We start from the raw sequence: 17,440 nt of genomic DNA on the forward strand, positions 1-17,440 counted from the left end.
ACTGTGAGCAGAGAAAAAACTAGCCTTGTTCCAGCTGTTGGTTTGTTAGGGCTGTTTGAGGAGTGGAAATCAACACAATTTAGTAAATACCTGAATTTAGTATTCAGTGGTCTCTCAGCAATAACAAAAGTACTCTAAGTTTCTGGGTTTTTTTTTTTTTTTTTTTTTTTAAGGATTTTATTTATTTGACAAACAGAGATCACAAGTAGGCAGAGAGGCAAGCAGAGAGAGAGGAGGAAGCAGGCTCCCTGCCAAGCAGAGAGCCCAAACCGGGGCTCAATCCCAGGACCCCGAGATCATTACCTGAGCCAAAGGCAGAGGCTTAACCCACTGAGCCAGCCAGGCGCCCTGGGTTGTTTTTTTTTTTTTTTGTTTTTTTTTTTTTTTAATGAGAAGATTAGTTCTGAACTGGGATTCCCATAACGTGTATTCAGACATGTGTTTTCTTTTTTTCCAGACATGTGTTTTTAATGTAGTCAGGATGTTTAGGTTTCTAGTCTTGAAAACAATTATATAGATTTCAGAAGAAAGGACATTTGTAGAGGTGTTTTTAATTCTTAATACTAACTTATCTCTGCAGATATTTTATATGCACATTTTGGATATAAAATAGTATATAAAATTTAATAATGATGTCAGTGAGGGTACTGTTACCATCATTAGTGGTCATTGATCATTTACTACTCAGTGACAGAACAAGGTTGTTGTAGTAAAATATTTAGGATTGCAACCTTTTTGCCTCGAATAGGACTTTTACTTTAGATTCTCTCATTTCCTTGGAGATGGGGTTCAGGTAGGAACCAGATAATGTTCACTGCTGAAAATTCCATAATGCTTTCATTTAAAGGAAAGTCAAAGACTATGAAAGCTGCTTTCACTTTAGTGCTGTCCAGTGCTGAGGGAAAAAAATGTAGTTTTCACATAGTGAGAAATCAAATTATTGAATTAAATCTGTAACAGGAGAAAACCAGAACGTACCATCTTTTTTCCCCCAGTTGAATAAATGGCATCAAAAAGATTTGTTGCTAAGTTGATATATAATGGAAATAGCAATATAACGGAGTTTTAAGATTTTTAATATTGGTCAAATATAGTAGCTATATAATGAAACCTTGAATAGGTGAAAGAATTTCCTGTTAAGTTGTTCATCATTGGTCAGAGTGTTGTCCTGTTGAATTACATTAAGCAGCAAACCTTAGGTGCTACTGGAATTGTTTTAAGTGATCATTTGTGAATGCTTGGTAAATCTTCACGGTTTTCTGTATTTCTGTTAAACTCAGCTATAGTTAATGCCAGAATCTCCTACCATGAGTAAATATTTGATTTACTTAAATCTAGTAAAAAGAAGTGCAATGTTCTCAATATTAGCAAAGGTTATTCAGCTTAAATCTGAACTGTGACTGGGTGCCTGGATGATTCAGTGGGTTAAATCTTCTGCCTTCAGCTCAGGTCATGGTCCCAGGGTCCTGGGATGGAGCCCCACACTGGGCTCCCTGCTCAGCAGGGAGCTTGCTTCCTCCTCTCTGTCTCTGCCCGCCTGTCTGCCTACTTGTGACCTCTCTCTCTGTGTCAAATAAATTAATAAAATCTTAAAAAAATAAAAGAAGAAATCAGTGGTATTTATATGAATTGTGAAACACCTGAAAAAGAAATAAATAATCCTGTTCACAATAGCATCAAAACAGTAAAAACTTAGAAATACATTTAACCAAAGAAATGAAAGAGCTGTGGAAAATAATATATAAAACTTTCATGAAAGAAACTGGGAAGAAATAAATGAAAATCTATTCTGTGTGCTTGGTTCAGAATTAATATTAATAAAATGTCCATACTACCCAAGGCCATCTATAGATTTAATGCAGTCACTATCACCATTCCAATGGTGTCACATAATTTGTCACAGAAACACAAGAAACAATCCTAAAATGTGTAGGGAACCACAGAAGACCCCGAACAGCCAAGCAATCATAAAAAGGAAAAACAAAGTCAGAGGCATCACATTTCCAGATTTCAAACTATACTACAAAGTTACAGTACTTAAAACAGTAGGATACTGGCATAAAAATAGATGCATGGGCCAAGAGAACAGACTAGAGAGCCCAGAAATAAATCCTCACAGTTAATGGTAAACTAATATTTGACAAGAGAACCAAGAGTCCTCCATGCAGAAAGGCAGTCCTGTGCAAGAACTGAATACCACATGCAGAAAAATGAAATTGGACAGTTACCTTACACCCCTCACAAAAATAAACTGAAGAGGATCAAGGATGTAAGCTTAAGACTTGATATTATAAAAATCTTAGAAGAAAGCATTCACAAAATAAGTCAGTCAGACAAATCTATGATTTCGTTCATGTGTGGAATTTAGGAAACTAAACAGAAGAACATAGGGAAGGAAGGAAAAATAAGATGAAATCAGAGAGGGAGACAAACCATAAGAAACTCTGAACTCTGGGAAACAAACACGGTTGCTGGAGGGGTGGTGGGTGGGGGAATAATATTCCATTGTGTACACTGGGTGACGGGCATTAAGGAGGGCATGTGATGTGATAAGCACCGGGTGTTAGAGGCAATTGATGATTCACTAAATTCTACCCCTGAAACTAATATATAGTATGTGTTAAAATGAATTTTAAATAAAAAATTTTTTTAAAACAGAGAAGAAAGCATTCAAAAGAAGCTCCTTGATATTGGTCTGGGCAGCATATTCCCTGGATAGGACACCAAAGTGTAAGAAGGTAAAGGAAAAGTTAATAGGGGGACTACACCCAAGTAAAAAGCTCCTGTTCAGCCCGAAAGCAACAAACCACAAGATGAAAAGGTAACCTATTGAATGGGAGAAAATACCTGTAAATCATATACATGATAAGGGGCTAATAGCTAAAATATACGAAGAACTGATAAAAATATATAAAGAACTCAACAGTAAAACAAAATCCCCTTAAAAAAATGATCAGAGGAACTGCATAGAGGTTTTATTTTCAAAGAAGACCCATTAATGGCCAACAGAAATGAAAAGATGCTCACCACCACCGTCAGCAGGGAAATGCAAGTCCAAACCACAATGAGCTATCACCTCCCAACTGTTAGAATGGCTGTTAACAAGAAGACAAGAATGACAAGCATTGGCGAAGATATAGAGAAAGGGAATCCTTGTGCTTGGTTGGGGGGGGGGGGAATGTAAATTGCTGCAACCAGTACCAAGAACAGTATGGAAGTTCTTCAAAAAATTAAAACTGGAAATACCATATGACCCAATAGTCCTACCTCTGTTGTATATATGTTAAGGAGAGGAAATTAGGGTTTCAGTGAGATTATTTCCACTCCTGTGTACACTGCAGCATTACTCACAAAAGCCGCAACACGGGAACAAGCTAAGTGTCCTTCAGTGGATGAATGAAGAAGACCCGGTATTGTGTGCGTGTGTGAGTGTGTGCGCGTACACAATGGAATATTATTCAGCTACGAGAAAGGAGAAAATCCCACCATTTGTACAGTTTGGATGGAATTTGAGGGTATTTCGCTAAGTAAAAAAGTCAGACAGAGTCCATCAGAAAAGTCAAAAGACAAATACTGTGTGAAGTCACTTAGATGTGGAATCCTCAAAAAAAGAAACCTGAACTCAGAGTAGAATAGTGGTGACCAGGGACCATGGGGTAGGGGGAAATGGGAAGAGGTTGATCAAAGTGTACAAATTTCTGGTTATAAAATGGGGCACCTGGGTGGCTCAGTGGGTTAAGCCTCTGCCTTGGGCTCAGGTCATGATCTTAGGGTCCTGGGATGGAGCCCTGCTCAGCAGGGAGCCTGCTTCCCCCTCTCTCTCTGCCTGCCTCTCTGCCTACTTGTGATTTCTCTCTGTGTCAAATAAATTGAAGAAAAAAAAAAAGAAATGGGAATTATGTGAGGTAGTGGGGTGTTAGCTAAGGCTTCAGTGGTAATCACTGCACAATGTGTGTGCAGCAAATAAACACGTAATACATCTTAAACTTGCACACGTTTATTTCAATCTCATCTCAATAAAGCTGAAAATAAAGGCTTACTAATATGCCAATAATCTTGAACCTGAATCCAAACAGAAGGTAAGGTCTGAATTCCTTTAAGGAGAAGTCAGCAAGTCTAGAGGCCCAACCAAGTATCACTTAGTGATAACAACATGCATGCATGTTCCCAGAATATACTATTTTTCCTGATGATATTGCAAGCTACTGCATCCCTAGAGAGGCATGAAAATATAGGGCCTTGTAAAATTACCATACTCTATGAAGATTTTAGCTAGGTATAGAAATTAGAATTTAAAAAATAGGCAGTATTGAGACAACAGAATTCAATTCATAGAAGTAGCTCTTTTTAGTGGATTTTGGTCAAAAGTAAAAAAATCATATACGTATTTACTGTTGTCTGCTTTTTGAAGAGGTTAAAACACTCAAGAGATTAAGATCTATTAGGTTGGAAATGGAAGCGAACTTTTTTTTTTAGATTTTACTTTTATTTATTAAGCAGGCCCCCCCGCTGAATGGAGAGTCTGATGCGGGGTTCAATCCTGGGACCCTGAAACCATGACCCGAGCCAAAGGCATAAGCTCAACCCCCTGAGCCACCCAGGCACCCTGGAATTGAACTTTTAAAAGTAATTTGTCAGATAAGCTTGCAATTCGTTCAAAAGGAAGACATCTTATTTTAAATCCATACATTTTGATTTGTTATTAAAGAAGTATGTGACTATTTAAAAGAAATGATGATTAATACTGAGAATACTTAGTAAATTCACAAAATGAATAAAGTTATGGGGGTTCAACTCCAGGCATAAAAGCTCTTGGACATTAATGAATCAAATGGTAGATATTAAAAATTATAAAAATTATTATTAAGATATTAAGATATAAAGATATTAAAATTATTAAAAATTAAAAATATCCTCTTAAAAATAGGATAATGGGGAGGGAGAAATCCATGAAAGATTTGGTAAAGAAAAAGATGTTATCCACAAGTTTAACAAAAAGACAGAGAAACAGGAAATAGGAGGAAAAGCCTAGAAGCCTAGAGGACAGATCCAAGAGAGCCAATGCCAATGAAAGAAATTCCAGAAATAGAGAACAAAGAAAGCCAAAAGAGACACAATTTTATGCAAATGTTTCAGAATTTAAGAATAGAGAGTCACTGGAATGAAAGGGCAGACAAGAGTAAAGAGAGGTGTTTTCACAGCCATTTGGGAAATACAAAAACCCCAGAAAGGAAGAGAAGATCTGGAAGCCTTTAGGGAGGTATGAATCAACGCATAGGATAGCAGTCTCCAGAAAAACAAACAAGACGGGTCTAACTGATTATGTGATTGATCTGAAAGTTCAGAAAATAATCTTAGTTAGGCATTTTGTGTTCTTTCAGAGCAATTGGGAGAACAATTAAAAAAGCAAGGGAAGAGGAAAACAAGAGGTAATTAGATGATCCAGAAAAAAATCAAATGTTACAGGAGATGAAATGCAGTAGTAATATACAATTTCTGGCTGTGCTAAATTAGGTTTACAGTTGTAAGGGCCGATTTAGCCAGAGTGACTCCACTTTGGTTAAAAGCCATTTTATTGTTTGTGCAGTAAAACTTAAACCCACCCTGCCCCCCACCCCCCTCCGCCCGGAGAAACTTACTTAGAAGCAAGTCTGGGAAGCCAGTAAAATTTGGTCGGCCAGTTCCTGATAACAGAGCCCAGAATGCAAGGACGAGTCAGGCCAGGTGGAGACGTCCAATCAGTAAGAAGCACACATACTCTCTCCCTGACCGCCAAAGAATGTAAACCTGCTGTTTGGGCGCCAAACTTGAGCACCAATTCTGACCAGAGTAATAGGTTAGGTCAAACAGCTACTACAGGGTAAATTGTAATTCAACTGGCCACCTGCACGTGGCCTAACAGGACTATACAATGTTACAATCTCATTGGCTACCTCTAAGTGGCCAGGTTTTTGCTCTATAAAAATTAGGCTGTGAGGCTGGGAGGGGTCGCTCTCTTCGGGAGCGGCCCTGGCCGGTCAGTCTGATTTCTAATGCTTGACATAGTTTAAAGCTTTGCATAACTTTAACTTAGTTCACTCCTAATGCTTGGCATATAATAAAGCTTTAAATAACTTTCATTTTGTCTCAGTCTCGTTTCATTTAATAACGGACCCTAAGACAGTGTTACAGAATCATTAACACTAACTACCAACTGAATCAAAATTTTCCTGTAACTGTACTGGGAAGAGGAGAGCAGGAACATGGGTAGAGAAGAGTGAAATCTTCATCTACAATTACAGAAAGTCTGTATTTCATATTACTGGGGATGGAACTAATAGCAGGTTGTTTTTTGTTATGATCCCAAGAGTAGCCTTATAAAAGTAGTAAAAGCTGCTTCTAAATGCCATTTTAAAAACCTGTAAAACAAAGCTATTACTTCAATCACAATAGAAGTAAATTTTAAGATAATTGTTGAAGACATGAACAGATTCAAGAAGAGGTGGTATGGAATCCAGATCATGGGATGGAATGGCTGGGACAGATTCCATACTGGCTCACTTGGAAGAGGATAGGACTCAAGATCTCTAAGGTTGTAAAACAACAACAACAACAACAACAACAACAACAACTCTAAGGTCATGAGTTTGAGCCCCATGTTGGGTGTAGAGATTACTGGGGAGGGGGAAGGGGGAACACTTAAAAAAGACCCTGAGGGGCGCCTGGGTGGCTCAGTGGGTTAAAGCCTCTGCCTTCGGCTCAGGTCATGATCCCAGAGTCCTGGGATCGAGCCCCACATCAGACTCTCTGCTCGGCAGGGAGCCTGCTTCCACCTCTCTCTCTGCCTACCTCTGCCTACTTGTGATCTCTCTCTCTGTCAAATAAATAAATAAAATATTAAAAAAAAAAAAAAGACCCTGAAATTCAGACAGTCCTCTTGAATAAGGTAGAGGAAGTGCAGCCCAGCAAGAAATGGAGAAAAATCTCTTCTCTGATGGCTGTCCCTCTGTGTCTGACATCCTGAATTTCCACTGGGTGGTTCATCCTTCCTCTTAGAGAGCAAATAAATAGGAAAATATTTAAGTTTCTCATATGAAGAAGGAAGAGGAGTAGGGTTAAAGAAGAAATAAAGATGGTACATAAGAATGGTACACCTAACAGTAGTCAAAGAAAATGTAAACAAGAAAAAAAAATACTCTTGCTTCTTGTTCACTCATAAAATTGAGAATTCCAATGAAATTGGCAATACGGAAGAAAACACAGGAAGAAGCAAAATTAGACAAAAAAAAAAAAAAAGGAACAAAGAATAATACCTCGGAGGCCTTGGGATCTAGACCGTTTTAGAGAAGACAATTTCCAGTTCATAGATTTTTTTTTTTTTTGGAAAGAACAAAAGATGTATAATGATCCAGCTTATTATGCAAAAGGAATCTATGATACCTACAGGTCAGTGAGAGGAACAATTATTCCAATAAATGAAGCCAGATAACCAAACAGAATCTAAGGTACAGTAAGAGAATGACCAATATAATCACGTTGGATTTATCCAGGGAGTCACAGTAGGTCCACTGTGATAGATCCTATATGGGGTTCTCTATGGGGGGAGAAAGATCATTTCAATTTAAGTCTTGGTGAAGCCTCGCACATTTCTCTACTTTAGGTATAAATGAGCACATATTCATACACACATGCCTAACAAGACTAGGATGACGGTTCCTTCCAAGTCAAACTATCTAAATCAAAGCAACGTTCCAGCACGGGAGACACCTCCACACCACCTGGGCAGAAACACCGGGCTCTGCTAGCACCTGTGCACCACACGGTTCAAGGCGTGTTAGCCAATGCAGCTGAACTTGAAGCTCCAGAAGATGTTAAATATCTTGAACTTTTCCAACAGTGTGGATCAAGGAACAAATAAAAATAAGGTAAGAATTCAGAAAATGGTTCAGCAAGGGGACTGACAGAGGAACAACAAGCAGAAGGTTTCCTATCCATGGCTAATACAACAATCAAGAAATGGGGGCGCCTTTGTGGCTCAGCTGGTTAAGCGACTGCTTTTGGCTCAGGTCATGATCCTGGAGTCCCAGGATGGAGTCCCCTCTGGGCTCCCTGCTTGGCAGGGAGTCTGCTTCCCCCTCCCACCCTCCCTCCTCTCATGCTTGCTCTCTCTCTCTCATTCTCTCTCAAATACATAAATAATTTTTTTTTTAAATTAAAAGTGGGGTGGAGGACGGGAGTTGGGGAGCCCTACTCACGGAGCAACGAAGGGGAGTCCGTGGATGTAATTCCAATAAGCTGCGTGAGAAACTTAATGATGACAACTCCAAGCGTTTCCTGAAAATTAGAAACCGCGAACCTGAGAAGCAGACCCGCGCAGGTGTTCCACGACGGCGGGGCTCCGAAATGAGACAGGCAGCGTCAAGGTCAGGAAAGGAGCGAGGGACGGCAGAAGGGCGCTCAGGAGGTCCTGTTTGGAGGCCGTCTGGGATGGGGGCCTCTCCCCTGCTGGAACAGGGATCCGCGGGGGCATCCAAGCCGACCGCCCTCTTACCAGGACCGCCGCCGAACCGAACCCAGCCAGCCAACTGCTTTCCAAGTCCGAGGCAGCTGCCTGGGGCGATCCCGGCAAGCGCGCGCGCGCGTGGAAACACCGCGGCGCTGGCTAGGGATTGCAGTCCCTTTGCGCTCTGCGCGCATGGACGCGCACCGGGTCCGCAGAAGTAGCCGGCCGCCGGGCGGAGCTAGTCGGGCCCAAACCCCTCCAGCTGGGGAGCCGGGGAAGGGCATGAAACCCAGGCATTCGGAAAGGTTCTCAGGGCTGAGATGGAAAGCGCAGGAGACGCGCAGACCCCCAAACCTCAAAGTGCAGGTTCACTGTTTCCAGGGTCTGCTCTCAGAAGGACACGGCTGCTCTGGCCCCCGTTTGTCTGTGGGTGTGGTGTGTGGTCTGCGCGTGTGTAAAACAAACACAACGTATGTTGAGAAAAAGTAAAATTTGTTCACCAGCCAGTCAGTCCTCGCTTTTCTAGACCTAGGGTTCTCAGAGTGCCATTTGCAATATGTACTCAGTTTGTCAATATCTACAAAGGAAGGGGGGGAAAAAAAAAAAGCCTGCGGGGATTTTGATTGGAATTGCATTGGATCTCTGGATCAAATTAGGAATAACTGACCTCCTAAGAATATTGAGGCTTCTGAGCAGTGAAAACGGTGTATCTTTTTATTGAAGTTTTATCTATTTGTGTTCATCAGAATTTTATAGTTTTCAGCATACAAATCCTGCCCCTATTTTATTAACCATATACCTAAATACTGAATTTTGCTACTATTTTAAATCACGTTTTTATTATTCATATTAAAATTGGTGTATAACATGGTCTGCAAACCTTGGGCCAAACCTGATCTCCCACCTGTTGTTGTTATTTTAAAATAAAATAACAAAGCTAAAAAAAACAAAATAAACATGATGACCTCAAACTTTTTTTTTGGTTGCTGTTTCTCATTATATCTTTCCAATTATTTAGTTTTATCCCAAAGTTTTTCAACCTCAACACTGCTGAAATTTTGAGATAATTCTTTGTAACAGGATTGTTCTGTCCAGGGTAAGATGTTCAGCAGGGTCCCCGGCCTCTCTTCGCACCAGCACCTCCTAGTTCTGAAAACCAAAATGCCTCCAAACATTGCCAGCTGTATGCTGGTAAGCAAAACTACCCTTCTCCTCCTTTATAACTACTGTTTTAACCTGCCTGTGTCTTTCTATTTAAAGTAGGTTTCTTGGGGCACCTGAGTGGCTCAGTAGGTTAAGCCTCTGCCTTCAGCTCAGGTCATGATCTCAGGGTCCTGAGATCGAGCACCCCCCCCCCCAAAATCAGGCTCTCTGCTCAGCAGGGAGCCTGCTTCCCCCCTTTCTCTGCCTGCCTCTCTGCCTACTTGTGATCTCTCTCTCTGTGTCAAATAAATTTAAAAAAATAAATAAATAGGGCACCTGGGTGGCTCAGTGGGTTAAGCCACTGCCTTCGGCTCAGGTCATGATCTCAGGGTCCTGGGATCAAGTTCCACATCGGGCTCTCTGCTCAGCAGGGAGCCTGCTTCCCTCTCTCTCTCTCTCTGCCTGCCTCTCTGCCTACTTGTGATCTCTGTCTGTCAAATAAATAAATAAAATCTTTAAAAAATAAAGAAAGAAAGAAGGTTTCTTGCCGACCACTTATAGTTGGGTCCTTCTTTTTTTCTTTTATCCAATCTGACAATCTCTTGTCTTTACCTGGTAATATTTAGGCCATTAATATTAGTGGTGTTTATTGGCATGGTTGGATTAAAATCTATGTGCTTGCTAAGTGTTTATTATTTGTTTTCTCTTCTCTTGCCTTTATGGATTTAGTTTTATTATTTCTTTTCACCTCCTCAATTGACTTATTATTGATTCCTTTTTAAAATACTTCATTTGTAGTGTAAGGACCTTATACGTGTTTATTCCCAATTCCTCCTTTCCATCTCTTTGTCATTGGGTCACACACCTCACTTTAAAATACGCTACACATATAGAAGACATTGTTCCAATTTTTACTTTAAGCAGGTAGCTTTTAGAGTGATAAAAATAAGAAAAATATTTTACTTTGCCTTCATTTCTTCTATTTCTAATGCGGTCATTTCTTTGTGTAAATCTAAATTTCCAACCTATATTGTTTTCTGTTTGTTTCTTTTAAAGATTTTATTTATTTGTCAGAGAGAGACAGAGCACGCACATGTGAGTACTAGGAGGGGGAGGGGCAAAGGGATAATCAGGCTCCAGGAGCAAGGAGCCAGATGCTGAACTGGATCCTGAAGCTCTTGATCCCAGGATCCTGGGATCACGACCTGAGCCAAAGGCAGACACTTCATGGACTGAGCCTCCCAGGTGTCCCTGTTTACTTTTGTTTTTGCCTGAATCACTTACTTTCACGTTTCTTGTAGAGTAGGTCTGCTGGCAGTGAATTCCCTCAGTTATTGTTGGTTGTGAAAATTATTTCTCCTTCACTTTTGAGGGATATTTTCACTAAGTAAAAATTCTGGATTGACAGTTTTGTTTCTCAGCACTGTAGAGATGATACTACCATCTTCTCGCTTGTACGTAATCTGATGAGAAACTGCTGTACTTCATAGCCTCGTCCATCTGCAGCTAATGGGTCTTTTTTCCCCTCTGGCTGCCTTCAAAGATTTTGGTTTTTTGTTTTTAGCAGTTTGAATATGATGAATAAATGTGATTTTTGGTGGTGGGAGAGCTTTCTATCCTTCTTGGAATTTGTTTTCATCAAAATTTATTAACAAAGATGTCAAAAATCCAGAAATAAAAGAAGACCAACAAAGAGTACTTGGTAGAAGTTTATTGGTACACATCGAAGACATTTTGCAAACTGGGAGCACTTAAAGGAAAATATGGAATGTGGCTCAGGGATATGTTGTTATAAAGCAGCTTAGATAGTGAGAAAGCAGTGATTGCTTATTCTTCACAGTGATTGGTTATAATAGAATTTTCTTAAGTGATAGGGAATTGATCAGTGGTTGGTTTTGCTTATGATTTCCAGAGGTATTAGCAAGAAATGACCCAGGTCAAGTTAGACTTGCAAAATAGGCTAAATTAAGCTTTGCTTGTGTGACTAAACTGGTTTTGCTGGCTCAGGAAATTTGCCAGATTGGTCTCTTTGTTTTTTATTTTAACAAAGCTATGGTAAGGCCAAACACAAATCAGAAGGAGAGAATGACCATGAAATAATAAAATTATTGTATTCTAGTTTCTTGGGAAGAACACAGCACTCCACAGAGCTGTTCAGGGGAAGTTCTGGGGTCAATTACAAGACAGATGGAGAGGGAGGAAATGTGGACTAGTGCCTTTTTTGTGATTTCTTCCAGAAGGAGGAGGGAAGAAGGAGGTTCCAGGATTGGCTAGCTATATTAAAAAGTGGCACCCTGGGGCTCCTGGGTGGCTCAGTGGGTTAAGCCTCTGCCTTCGGCTCAGGTCATGATCTCAGGGTCCTGGGATGGAGCCCGTGTTGGGCTCTCTGCTCAGCCGGGAGCCTGCTCCCCCCACCCTCCCTGCCTGACTCTCTGCCTACTTGTGATCTCTCCCTGTCAAATAAATAAATAAAAATCTTTAAATAAAAAATAAAAAAATAATTTAAAAAGTGGCACCCTTGTGACCTCATGCTGTGCTAGGAATGTGGGGACGTTAAATGGTTATCTTCCCTCCCTAGTAGTTTCCCTAAAGTAATTGACATCCATCTTGATGATATAATGCATCAAGTTACAGAAATGATAAAACATGATTGATACAAAGTTCATCGAGCTTGTGGGATTGGTGGTTTCGTGTCTGTCACTAATATGGGAAAAAAAATCTCAGCCATTATTTCTTCAAATATTATCTCTGCCCCATTTTCTCTTTCTTCTTTTTCTGGGATTCCAATTATGCATACGTTAAACTGTTCCATATTGGTCCACAGCCCACTTTTTAAGGCTTGTTGTGATGAACACCCACTGAGGTTAATGGAAGAAAATGTCTCCAAGAGGATGTGTACTTTTCCTTTTTTTTTTTTTTTTTAATGGTTTCCAGGGGATTCCTAGAATGCTGTTAGGTTATAGTCACTCTTAACCAATTTGTCTACTATGCTAACCGACCTCTTCTTTCTCCTGCACTGGCTTTCAGATTTCAGGCTAGTGGGTTACTCTATGACCTCAGCTTCCAATGGGTTCAAACAAAGTAAAAAAAAAAAAAAAAAAAAACCAAACAAACAATAAAAAACCGATGTTACAGCAGCTCTTTTTTATAGCAAGAATGAGAGCTACCCTTCTTCCAGCTCTCCACAGTCAGGTGGAGATCAGAATTCTGACCACTGATTTTTTTTTTAATATTTTATTTATTTATTTGACAGACAGATATCACAAGTAGGCAGAGAGAGTGGGGGAGGGGGGAAGCAGGCTCCCTGCTGAGCAGAGAGCCCAATGAGGGGCTTGATCCCAGGACCCTGAGATCATGACCTGAGCCGAAGGCAGAGGCTTAACTCACTGAGCCCCACAGGTGCCCTGCCCACTGATTTTTTTTTAAGTTATTGTTTACTAACTGTTCTGTGCTATGTTATATCCTGCAAAAATTCCTAAACTGGAGTCCTCACTCCGGTACCTCAGAATGTGACTTTATTTGGAGATAGGGTAGTTTCAAAAGTAATGAAGTCAAAATAAGGGACTTAGGTGGGCCCTCATCCAATAGGACCCGGTGCTCTTGTAAAAAGTGGAAGTTTGGAGACAGACACATACATTGGGAGAATGCCACATGAAGATAAAGGCAGAAATGGGGTGATGCTTCTGTAACCCAACATTGCCAATGAACCACCAGAAGTTGGGCAAGAGGCATGGCACAGATTCTGTCTCACAGTTCTGAGAAGGAATGAACCAGCAATCTTGAACTTCTGGCCTCTGAAACTGTGAGACAGCACATTCCTGATTGTTCGCATCATCCCAAATCTACGGTTTACCTCAGGGTTTACTCTTGGTGTTGCCAATTCTGTTAGTTTAGACAAAGGTATAATGACCCATAGAGTAGTTTCACTGCCCTAGGAGTCCTCCACCTTCTGCCTACTCATCCCTCCCTCCCCTGACAACCACTGATTTTTTTTACTGTCTCCATAGTTTTGCCTTTAACAGAAAGCCACATAGTTGGAATCATACAGCCTTTTCAGACTGGCTTCTTTCACTTAGTAATGGGCACTTAGGTTTCCTCTATGTCTTCTCTTGACCTACAGGTCATTTCCATTTAGCACCAAGTAATACTCCATTGTTTGGATGGACCACAGTTTATTTATCCATCCACCTCCTGTAGGACATCTTAATTGGCAATTATGAGTGAAGCTGCTGTAAACATCTCTGTGCAGGCTTTGCTGTGGACATAAGGTTTTCTTTTCTTTTCTTTCTTTCTTTCTTTCTTTCTTTCTTTCAATGTTTTAGATAATGTCTATTTATTTATTTAAATATCATTTAGATAATGTTTATTTGAAAATAAACATTTTCAAAACTACCTAAAGGAGTTTTCAACTCCTTTCGGTAAATACCAAGGAGCATGATCCTATGACAAGACTGTTTAGTTCCGTAAGAAACTGCTGGTCTTCCAAAGTGGCTGTGCCATTTTTCATTCTCACCAGCAGTGAATAAGATCTCCTATGACTCTGCATCTTCCCCAGGATTTAGTGTTGGTGGTGTGGATTTCAGCCACTCTAATAAGGAGTAGAGTCATTGTTTTAATTTGTGTCCCCGGTAACATCTGGTATAGAGAAATTTCTGTTTGTAAGCCACTTTGTGTTACTCGGTGGTAACAAAAGTTCTAGCAAAAATGGACACTTAGTAGAGGAATGTAGCTCAGATATCCAGGTTTATGACTTGGGGGTATTTTTCTCTTTGACTGACAGAATCAACTGTTGCTTTCTAAGAATTTCGGTCATGAAATAGTTGGACATGGTTGCATTTTTAAACGCACTGCATTTGCCCTCAGGAACATGAGCTTCTTGAATACACTGAGAATGCCCTAACTAGATCCCATGCAACTTTCCAGTGGGTGATTCATGGTTGCCCTGCAAGTGCAGAGACTATCTGCAAGTCAGCTTACTTTCCCAAACCTCAGTTTCTGCACCTGACAAATGGGGATATAAATTCAAAGCCCACTGGAAGATCAAATGCGATAATATCATAAATCTTTTTGAAGTTCGGAGCCCACAAATCTCAAGGTCTAAAATCCACTATGTTTGCAGAAGATCTGTCTTCACGCCCTCAAAAGTCATTACAACCACTTTGTGAGGTCAATGTAATTAGGTCTCGCAAATTCTTTAATCCTATTTTTCCTTGTTTTCAGTAGTAAACCGTGAATAGGAAAGAAGGAACACATTCGGCAACCCCCAGGAGGTGGGTGGGCAAATGAATATCTAAAATATACAGGTTTGGGTGCCTGGGTGTCTCAGTGGGTTAAAGCCTCTGCCTTAATGCTCAGGTCAAGATCTCAGGGTCCTGGGATCAAGCCCTGCACGGGGCTCTCTACTCAGCGGGGAGCCTGCTATCTCCCTCCCCCTGCCTGCCTCTCTGCCTACTTGTGATCTCTGTCAAATAAATAAATAAAAATCTTTTTAAAAAAATCTACAGGTTTAATGAATAAGCAATTAAAGGATAATAAGTGCAAGTCTGGACTGACCAGAACTTTCACATTCTAAAGAAGGATTTGGCCCTGTGCTCTGCTCCTGGGAGGTAACCTCTAAGCCCTATTCTTGTTTACTTGGAGGCCTTGGGTCACACCAGACAGTGATGGGGCTTGAGCCAGGTGGTATGGCCTTGACCTCCACAGCGGCTGGAGACTGAAGGTCAGGTGTATGGTTGGTAAGTCATGCCTATATAACTGACCTCCAACTACAGACACTGGATACTAAAGTTCGGTGAGCTTGCCTGGGTGGTAATGCTTGTTGTCCACAAACCGGAGAACTGAGCACTGCCCACAACAGCATTTGGAAAGGACAGCTGGAAGTTTGCTTGTACCTGTTGGTCTCCTGGACAGGCCCGGCGTGCTTTTTCCTGTGGCCGATTTGAATTCGTTTCCCTTTGCTATAGTAAACTGTAGCGGTGAATAGAAAGGCTTTCCTGTGTTCTGTGAGCCCTTCTAGTGAATCGCGGGGCCTGGGAGTGGTCTTGGGGACCTTGGAACTCCACCCCCCATCACTGCCTACCTACACAGGCTGTATTTAGGACTCTGACATTCTTTGGGACAGGAAAGACATAAATGAGATTTCTGTGCAGATGGATGGAGGGCTGACAGGCCCAGTTACAAATGAGACAGAACATGCACAGCTCTACCGAGAATGCAGAAACAAGGGAGCACACCTTATGCTTCCTATTCAATGAGATTAATAGGGTCACGTCACCTCCTCTTTCTAGACATTACCAACTATATAATTTTGTTACAATAGTGCAAAGCTTGGTAATGGCCGTACTTATTAAGACAAACACCAACAAAAACAGGATCATGCAAAGATCCAGAGTGTGTGGTAAGAGAGCTGAGGAGGGACAGCTTACATTTCCCACCTGACTCTGCTTAACAGTGACCAGTGAAAGGCGAGACTTGACAAGGGGAGATACGAACATCTAGAGTTCTAACCTCTACAGTCCCATGAAAATTTACTAGTCTCCACGACATCACAAAATCAGGCTAGAGCCCATCAAGTGGCCATTAACAAGGCAGTTTGGAGAATTTCCTTTTTTTAAATAAAGATTTTATTTATTTATTTGACAGGGAGAGATCACAAGTAGGCAGAGAGGCAGGCAGAGAGAGAGGGGGAAGCAGGCTCCCTGCTGAGTAGAAGCCTGATGTGGGGCTCGATTCCAGAACCCTGAGATCATGACCTGAGCCGAGGGCAGAGGCTTAACCCACTGAGCCACCCAGGTGCCCCTGGAGAATTTCCTTTTAAACGAAAAAGTTGTAAGCCCTGTTATCCCCACTATCTCTCTTGGGGCTCCCGTTGCAGTCCTGTCCTACAAGGAGGGGGCTTCAACCCTGGTGGAGATCCCAATAGCCAAAGGGAAGCTACAGTCTGGAGCCCCACATGGGCCCTCAGCTCAATGGGCCTGGACTTAGAGCAGAAGGAACCTCTATAGCACCCCTCCTCCTCAGCACCTGGGGCCTGAGGTCACTAAGGCTGGTCTACCAAGGTTGGAGCAGAAGGGAAGCCTGCCCTGCCCAGTCTGGAGTGGGCAGGAGAGAGGGGCATCCCCCCAGGGCTATCCCAGGAGTCCACAGCTGCTGGGAATCCTGGCACCCAGCTACTCCCTGTTGAGTTTCACCCTATCTCAAGGTCCAGGAAGCAGCCACCCTAGAATTCTGGGTAGAACGATGAGGTAAGTCTACAACCTGTAAGCAGGACCTTACCAGACGCCACTGGGGACTAGACAGCAAGGAACAGCCAGATGGTGTTCCGTTCCCACCTCAGGAGATGTGGCCTGGTGGTGGGGACAAACACTGACTGCCAAGCAGTGACCAACCCTCACAGTCCCCAAGGAGGACACCTGTTAGCAGCAAGGAAAGGCGATCAATGCTGAGGCAGGTGCCCAGGTCCATTTCCTGTGCCCTGCCCCACCCTGGCACGTTATGTAGTAGGCACAAGTCAGGTGGCCTTCCGTCCCCCCCACCCCCCGCCCCTCAACCAGGTCCAGAAGTTAGAAGGGTTCCTGAGATCTGAGCACAGGAAGTAGATCCCCCACCCAAAGGCAGCTGCCTCTATGAATACAAGGCTAAGTGCCCCCTCACACACCCCCCCCACCGTCTGTCGGGACCGGGGTGGGGGGATGAGGGGGTGGGGGGCGATTCCCACAACTCAACAGACTTGGAGTAAGGAACGGCACCGCCTTCCTTCCCTGGCTACACCAGCCGCCCAAGACCCAATCTTCCCCTAAGGACTATTTTTCCCCC

Source organism: Mustela lutreola, chromosome 5 (genome assembly GCF_030435805.1).
Source record: "Mustela lutreola isolate mMusLut2 chromosome 5, mMusLut2.pri, whole genome shotgun sequence".
Lineage (NCBI taxonomy): Eukaryota > Metazoa > Chordata > Mammalia > Carnivora > Mustelidae > Mustela > Mustela lutreola.